This window comes from Hordeum vulgare, chromosome 1H (assembly GCF_904849725.1).
Source record: "Hordeum vulgare subsp. vulgare chromosome 1H, MorexV3_pseudomolecules_assembly, whole genome shotgun sequence".
NCBI classification, from domain to species: Eukaryota; Viridiplantae; Streptophyta; class Magnoliopsida; order Poales; family Poaceae; genus Hordeum; species Hordeum vulgare.
In genome coordinates, this window is record NC_058518.1 from 63,599,802 (window position 1) to 63,609,479 (window position 9,678).

Genomic DNA, 9,678 nt, shown 5'->3' on the forward strand with positions numbered 1-9,678 from the left:
AGAAAGCACCATGAATGAAGTGTGAACCACCGCCAGTCATTAGATATCTAGGGACTCCAAATCTAGGGAAGATAACTTCTTTCAGCATCCTGATAGAGGTGTTGTGATCAACACTACTAGTGGGGATGGCTTCTACCTATTAGTGACGTAATCAACAGCAACTAGGATATGAGTATACCCGTTGGATTTTGGAAAAGGTTCCATATAATCAAAGCCCCAGACATCAAATGGTTCAATGACATGTGAATAGTTCATAGGCATTTCCTGACGTTTGCTAATATTACCTATTCTTTGACATTCGTCACAAGACAAGACAAACTTACGGGCATCCTTGAAGAGAGTGGGCCAATAGAAACCTTATTGCAATACCTTGTGTGCAGTTCTATCTCCCGCATGGTGTCCTCCGTAGGTCTCGGAGTGACACTTCTGTAGGATCTATCCCTGTTCATATTCAGGTACACAACGTCTAATAACACCATCTACTCCTTCCTTATAAAGGTGAGGATCATCCCAAAAGTAGTGTCTCAAGTCAAAGAAGAATTTCTTCTTTTGCTAGTATGTGAAACTAGGTGGTATGTATTTGGCAACGATATAGTTTGCATAATCTGCATACCACGGTGCACTATGTGAAGCATTGATGACATTCAATTTTGCTCATCGGGAAAGCTATCATTAATAGGTTGTGGGTCATCAAGAACGTTCTCCAACCTAGACAAGTTATCTGCTACGGGGTTATCAGCACCCTTTCTGTCGACAACGTGCAAATCAAATTATTGTAGCAAGAGAACCCATCTGATAAGTCTAGGTTTAGCGTCCTTCTTCTCCATGAGGTACTTAATAGCAGCTTGATCAGTGTGAATAGTGACTTTGGAATCAACTATGTAAGACCTGAACTTTTCACAATCAAACACGACCGCTAAAAATTCCTTCTCCGTAGTAGCATAGTTTCTGTGGGCACTGTCTAGAGTTTTACTAGCATAGTGAATAACATTCAACTTATTATCGACTCTTTGCCCTAGAACAACACCAACAACATAATCACTAGCATCACACATGATTTCAAAAGGTAAGTTCCAATCAGGTGGTTGAACAATAGGTGCAGTTATCAAAGCCCTCTTAAGTGTTTCGAAGGCTTCCTCACAATCATCGTCAAAAACAAAAGGAATATCCTTTTGCAAGAGATTGGTAAGAGGCCTAGAAATCTTAGAGAAGTCAATAATGAACCTTCTATAGAAACCAACATGACCAAGGAAACTTCTTATACCTTTGATATCTACGGGGTATGGCATTTTCTCGATTGCATGAACCTTAGCCTTATCGACTTCAATACCTCTTTCAGTAATTTTATGTCCTAAGACGATGCCTTCATTAACCATAAAGTGGCACTTCTCCCAATTCAAGACAAGATTGGTGTATTTACATCTCTGTAAGACTCGATCAAGTTTGCTGAGGCAATCATCAAAGGAAGACCCATAAACGGAGAAGTCATCCATGAAAACCTCGACAATCTTTTCACAAAAGTCACATAATATAGCCATCATACATCTTTGAAAGGTGGCAGGTGCATTACATAAGCCAAAAGGCATATGTCTCTAAGCAAAGGTACCGAAAGGGCAGGTGAAAGTGGTTTTCTCCTGATCAGATTGTGCAACTAGTATTTGGGAGAAACCAGAATAACCGTCTAGAAAGCAGAAGTGGGTGTGTTTAGACAGCCTTTCTAGCATTTGATCGATAAAAGGCAAAGGGTAATGATCTTTCCTAGTGGCCTTATTCAATTTCCTAAAATCGATCACCATCCTATAGCCAGTAATAATCCTCTGTGGGATCAATTCATCCTTATCATTAGGGACAACGGTAATGCCTCCCTTCTTAGGGACGCAATGCACCGGACTCACCCAATCGCTATGAGCAACATGATAGATAATACCCGCTTCCAGGAGCTTTAGTATTTCTTTTCTTACTACTTCTTTCATCTTAGGATTTAATCTCCTTTGATGATCAGCAACCGGTCTGAATTTAGGATCGGTTTTAATCTTGTGCTGGCATAGAGTGGGACTAATGCCCTTAAGATCATCAAGAGTATATCCAATAGCAACACGGTGCTTCCTCAGAGTTTTTAGTAACTTCTTTTCTTCATGCTCTGAGAGGCTAGCACTAATAATGACAGGATATATCTCCTTTTCATCAAGATAAGCATACTTAAGAGTATCAGGCAACTGTTTAAGCTCGAACACAGGATCACCCTTTGGTGGGGGTGGATCCCCAAGCAGTTCAACAGGCAGATTATTCTTAAGGATAGGATATTGTTCTAAGACAACTCTATCTATCTCATCCCTTTCATCCATATGCATATCATTTTCATGCTCAAGCAAGTATTGCTCTAAGGGATCAGTAGGAGGCATGACAATAGAAGCTAAGGCAATAGTTTCATCCTTACTAGGCAACTCCTTTTCATGAGGTTGTCTACCAAACTTGGAGAAGTTGAACTCATGTGACACGCCTTCAAAGCCAACAGTGACAGTTTGCTTCTCACAGTCAATATGAGCATTGACGGTATTGAGAAAAGGTCTGCCAAATATGATGGGACAAAAGCTATCTTGTGCGGTAGCAAGAACGAGGAAATCAGCAGGATACTTCGTTTTACCACACAAGACTTCAACATCCCTAACAATTCCCACATGGCAGATAGTATCTCTATTGGCAAGCTGAATAGTGACATTAATAGGCTCTATCTCAAGAGGTGCAATCTCATCTTTGATTTCATCATATAAGGATTGAGGTATTGCACTAACACTAACACCCACGTCACCTAAACCATGATAGCCATGATCTCCTATCTTAACAGAAACCACATGCATGCCAACAACATGACTATGTTTGTCCCTAGCGTGAGGTTTAGCAATTCTAGCAGCATCTTCACAGAAGTGAATATTATGTCCCTCAACATCGTCGGACAGAAGATCTTTGATAATAGAAATGCTAGGTTCAACTCTAATTTGGTTAGGGGGTGTAGGTGTTCTAATATAGCCTCTACGTATCACAATTGAAGCTTTAGAATGATCCTTTATCCTAACAGGGAAGGGTGGTTTCCCAATGTAAGCACTGGGAACAATAGGATCATTATAGGCAATGACTTTCTCTTCAACTTGAGTGGGTTTAACTACATTGACTTCTAAAGTAGGATGATATTTAAACCACTTCTCTTTGGGGAGATCAATATGAGCAGCAAAGGATTCACACAATGAAGCTACTATCTCAGAGTCAAGTCCATACTTAGCGCTAAAGTCACAAAAAGTATTTGTCTCAACAAAGGAATTAACGCAATCAAACGTGAAATTCATACCTGACTCCTTACCTTCTTCAAGCTCCCAATCTTCAGAGTTGCGTTTTATTCTCTCCAATAAATTCCATTTGAAGTCAATATCTCTCTTCATAAAAGAACCGGTACAAGAAGTGTCAAGCATGGTGCGATCATCGTGAGAAAGCCGAGCATAGAAGTTCTGAATGATAATTTCTCTCGAGAGCTCATGATTGGGGCATGAATATAGCATTGATTTAAGCCTCCCCCAAGCTTGAGCGATGCTTTCTCTGTCACGAGGCCAAAAATTATAAATATAATTCCGATCACGATGTACTAAATGCGTAGGATAAAACTTTTGATGAAATTCCAATTTCAACCGATTGTAGTCCCATGATCCAGTATCATCACATAGCCTATACCATGTCAACGCCTTATCCTTCAAAGATAAAGGAAAGACTTTCTTCTTGACCTCATCCTCGGGCACACCTGCAAGCTTAAATAAACCACAAACTTCATCTACATAGATTAGATGCAAGTCTGGATGTGATGTTCCATCTCGTGTAAAAGGATCAGCTAGCAGTTTCTCAAGCATACCCGACGGAAATTCAAAGGAAATATTTTCAGTAGGTGCAGCAGGTTGAGGAGCAACTCTTTGTGCTTCCGTTCGAGGTGAAGATACCCCGAACAAGCCCCTCAAAGGATTAGTATCCATAGCGACAAGTGATAATAAATTTCAGCACACTATACAAATGTTTCCTTACCAAGTTCCACTTACCAAAGGCGCTTCACTCCCCGACAACGGCGCCAGAAAAGAGTCTTGATGACCCACAAGTATAGGGGATCAATCGTAGTCCTTTCGATAAGTAAGAGTGTCGAACCCAACGAGGAGCAGAAGGATCTGACAAGTGGTTTTCAGCAAGGTAAAATCTGCAGGCACTGAAATTGTCGGTAACAAGTGATTGTGTGGCGAGATGATTCGTAGCAAGCAACAAGTAACAAAAGTAGCAACGGTGCAGCAAAGTGGCCCAATCCCTTTTGTACAAGGGACAAGCCTGGACAAAATCTTATAGGAGGAAAAACGCACCCGAGGACACACGGGAATTTCTGTCATGCTAGTTTTCATCATGTTCATATGATTCGCGTTCGTTACTTTGATAGTTTGATATGTGGGTGGACCGGAACATGAGTACTGCCCTTACTTGGACAAGCATCTCACTTATGATTAACCCGTTTCGCAAGCATCCGCAACTATGAAAGAAGAATTAGGACAAAGTCTAACCATAGCATTAAACTAGTGGATCCAAATCAACCCCTTACGAAGCAACACATAAACTAGGGTTTAAGCTTCTGTCACTCTAGCAACCCATCATCTACTTACTACTTCCCAATGCCTTCCTTTAGGCCCAAATAATGGTGAAGTGTTATGTAGTCGACATTCACATAGCAGCACTAGAGGAAAAACAACATACAACATATCAAATTACCTAACGAATACCAAATTCACATGACTACTATTAACATGACTTATCCCATGTCCTCAGGAACAAAAGTAACTACTCACAAAGCATAATCATATTCATGACCAGAGAGATAATGAGTAGCATCAAGGATCTGAACATAAACTCTTCCACCAAGTAATCCAACTAGCATCAACTACAAAGAGTAATCAACACTACTAGCAACCTTACAAGTACCAATCGGAGTCGCGAGACGGAGATTGGTTACAAGTGATGAACTAGGGTTTGGAGATGAGATGGTGCTGATGAAGATGTTGATGGTGACGAGTACCCTCCGATGAGAGGAGTGTTGGTGATGACGATGACGACGATTTCCCCCTCCGGGAGGGAAGTTTCCCCGACAGGATCGTCCTGCCGGAGCTCTAGATTGGTTCTGCTCAAATTCCACCTCGTGGCGGCGGCGAAACCACGAAAAAGCTCCTCCCTGATTTTTTCCTGGACGAAACCCTCCATATAGCAAAAGAGGGGGGCAAGTGGGCCAGTAGGGTGCCCACAAGCCCCCATGGTGCGGCCTAGGGGGGGGGGAGTGGTGGCCGCGCCGTGCAGGCTTGTGACCACCCCCTGGCGCCCCTCTGGCACTTCTTCGGCCCAGTATTTTTAATAAATCAAGAAAAAAAATCCTCGTTGTTTTTCACAGCGTTTGGAGTTGCGCAGAATAGGTATCTGAACTTTGCTCCACTTTCAGGCTAGAATTCGAGTTGCCGGCATTCTCCCTCTTCATGTAAACCTTGCAAAATAAGAGAGAAAAGTCATAAGATTTGTAGCGTGAAGTGAAATAACAGCCCAAGAAGCGATAAATATCAACATGAAATCATGATGCAAAATGGACGTATCAGCGATTGGGAGGGAGGTGGGAGGGGGGCGGCGGACGGGAGGGCGGCGGCGCGGGTGGCTGGGGATAAATATATTTGTTGTGTGTTTAGTAGCTAGGCGATACATCTCCAACGTATCTATAATTTTTGATGGTTTCATGCTATTATCTTGTCAAACTTTGGATGTTTTGCATACCTTTTATATATTTTTGGGACTAACGTATTAACTCAGTGCCAAGTGCCAGTTCTTGTTTTTCCGTGTTTTTGACCCTTTTTAGGCGGAGTCCAAACAGAATAAATCTTTCGTGATGATTTTTATGGAAAATATCAAAAATACCGGAAGAAAAAGATACCGGAGAAGAGTCCGAGGAAGCCACAAGCCTGGGGGGCGCCCCCACCATCCTAGCCGCACCACAAAGGCTTGTGACTTCCTCGTGGGTCCTCCTGACTTGTTCTCGACGCCATCTGGTCTTATAAATACGGAAACCTCCAGAAAGAAACCTAGATCGGGATTTCCGCCGCCGCAAGCCTTTGTAGCCACCAAAACCCAATCCGGAGCCTGTTCCGGCACCCTGCCGGAGGGGGAATCCATCTCCGGTGGCCATCTTCATCATCCCGGCGATCTCCATGACGAGGAGGGAGTAGTTCTCCCTCGGGGCCGAGGGGATGTACCATTAGTTATGTGTTTGATCTCTCTCTCTCTCGTGTTCTTGAGATGTCTTGATCTCGATGTACCGTGGGCTTTGATACTATAGTTGGATCTTATGATGTTCTTCCCCCTCTCCCTTCTTGTAATGAATTGAGTTTCCCATTTGAAGTTGACTTATCGGATTGAGTGTTTGAGAACACTTGATGTATGTCTTGCACGTGTCTATCTGCTGTGATCAACTTGCGGGTTTGTGACAATTGGGAACCTATGCATATGGGTTGGCACACGTGGATTCACGTGAGTAATCGATGTATGTTTTGGTGATAAAATTGCGGGTTCGTAACATTGGGAACCTATGCATAGAGGTTGGCACACGTTTTGACTCTCCGGTAGAAACTTTGGGGCACTCTTTGAAGTTCTATGTGTTGGTTGAATACATGATTCTGAGATTGTGTGATGTATATCGTATAATCATGCCCACGGATACTTGAGGTGACAATGGAGTATCTAGGTGACATTAGGTACTTGGTTGATATGTATCTTAAGGTGTTATTCTAGTACGAACTCTATGATAGATTGATCAGAAAGAATAACTTTGTGGTGGTTTCGTACCCGACAATAATCTCTTCGTTTGTTCTCCGCTATTAGTGACTTTGGAGTGACTCTTTGTTGCATGTTGAGGGCTAGTTATATGATCCAATTATGTTAGCGCTTGAAGGTATATCTTTAGATCTTGCAATCGAATCTTTTTGTTTCTTGTTCTTCCGCTAGAAAACTAAAAAAATGGAATTGAGGATGCCTCATATGCTCCATCTTTTCAATGTCTTTCGTCAGCATGATGGGAAGGAAAATTGTTCTCAAGTGCTGAAAGAAGAATTACATAGAATGCTTGGCATAGAATATGTGAATGATGAGCATGATTGCAATGTGCTTAGCATGAATTCTTTGAATACCATGATGCTAATGATATGCAAAGCCACAAGCTTGGGGATGCTATATTTGATGAAGATGATCTTTTTAGTTCTTCCACTTTGAATGATCAAAATCATTTTGATGAAAGCATGCCCCTATCTATGATGATTATTGTGAGGATAATTATGCTTTGAAGAAGAGGGATGATAAAACTTGTCATACTTTCGAAAACCCCTTTGCTAAACCTTGCCTTTTCATTGTGGACACAATTTGTAGTGCTCAAGTCTTTTACGATACTCCCACTACTATTCTTGAGAATAGATTTCCTTATGTGGAGAGTAGTAAATTTTCTATGCTTGTAGATCATGAAAAGAATGCTTTAGCTGCTGGTTATATTGTTGAATTCATTCATGATGCTACTGAAAATTACTTTGAGAGAGGATCATATGCTTGTACTTATTGCAATAGTATCAAGATTCCTCTCCATGTGTTGAAATTTTTGAAGCTATGCTTGTTTTGCCTTCCTATGCTAGTTGATTCTTGCTCCAACAAGTTGTTTGTTCACAAAATCCCTATGCATAGGAAGTGGGTTAGACTTAAATGTGCTAGCCATATGCTCCATGATGCTCTCGTTGTGTTTCAATCCTTACCTTTTATGTGAGCATCATTGAAATCAATGCCTAGCTAAGGGCGTTAAACAATAGCGCTTGTTGGGAGGCAACCCAATGAATTTATTTTTGCTTTTTGCTTTCTGTTTTGCTTTTTCCACACCATCATAATTCTGTTATGATTGTGTTTTTTGTGTTTATTTTAGTGTTTGTGCCAAGTAAAGCCTTTATGATAGCTTGGGTGATAGTTGTTTGATCATGTTGGAAAAAGACAGAAACTTTCTGCTCACGAAATTATTTTTCATTTCTATTCAGAAAGAGATTTTGAGTTGATTCTTTTTGCTGCTGATTGATATGCTTTTTTCCCAGGCTGTCGTAAGGTTTCAGATTTTTTGAGGTACCAGAAGTATACGAAGTATACAGATTGCTCCAGACTGGTCTGTTTTTGATAGATTCTGTTTTTGTTGAGTTGATTGCTTGTTTTGATGAAACTATGGTTAGTATCGGGGGTACTAGCCATGGAAAAGTGAGAATATAGTAGCCCATCATCAATATATATAGAATTCAAGTTTTCTACAGTACCAAAAGAAGTGCTAGTTTGGTTTCTTATGCTAATGTTATCACGAGTTTCTGTTTAAGTTTTGTGTTGTGAAGTTTTCAAGTTTTGGGTGATGTTCTCATGGACAAAGAGATAAGGAGTGGAAATAGCTCAAGCTTGGGGATTCCCAAGGTATCCCAAGCCAAATTCAAGGACACCAAAAAGCCTAAGCTTGGGGATGCCCCGGGAAGGCATCCCCCCTTTAGTCTTCAATCCATCGGTAACATTACTTGGAGCTATATTTTTATTCACCACATGATATGTGTTTTGCTTGGAGCGTCTTGTATCTTAGGAGTCTTTTCTTTTTGTTTGGTCACAATAATCCTTGCTGCACGCCTTTTTGAGAGAGAGATACATGCACTCATCGTGATTTTGCTAGAATGCTCGTAGTTCTTCACTTATATCTTTTGAGCTAGATACTTTTGCTCTTGTGCTTCACTTATATCTTTTAGAGCACGGCGGTGCGTGATTTGGTAGTTGGCTTATGCTATGAAAGTAGTCCCAAATGTGATAGGTACCCAAAGAGGATGCAAAAACCTCCATCCTCATGTGCATTGAGTAGAAATAGAAGTTTTGATTCCTCTCAAATAGTTTTGAGACTTGGATTTGGTAATATTAAGAGTTATGTTAGTAGGGTGTTGTGAATCTAGAAATACTTGTGTTGAAGTTAGTGATTCCCGTAGCATGCACGTACGGTGAACCGCTATGTTAGGAAGTCAGAGCATAATTGATTTATTGATTGTCATCCTTTGTGTTGAGGTCGGGATTGCGCGATGGTTTACACCTACCAACCCTTCCCCTCGGAGTATGCATTTAGCACTTTGTTTCGATTACTAATAAAAACTTTTGCAACAAGTATGTGAGTTCTTCATGACTAATGTGAGCCCATGGTATAGATGCACTTTCACCTTCCACCATTGCTAGCCTCTCTAGTGCATGCAATTCTCACCGGTACACAAACCCACCAAATTCCTTCCTCAAAACAGCCACCATACCTACGTACTATGGCATTTTCATAGCCATTCTGAGATATATTGCCATGAAACTCCCACCATTCTGTCTCATGACTTGTGCCGTCACTCTCATATTGCCATTTCATGATCGTAAGATAGCTAGCGAGATGTTTCAACGTCATACGCCATGCTAGATCGTTGCACATCCCGGTACACTGCCGGAGGCATTTCCTATAGAGTCATCATCGTTTTGAGTTTTGAGCTATGAGTAAATAAAAGTGTGATGATCATCATTATTAGATCATTTCCCATGTGAGTAAATAAATAA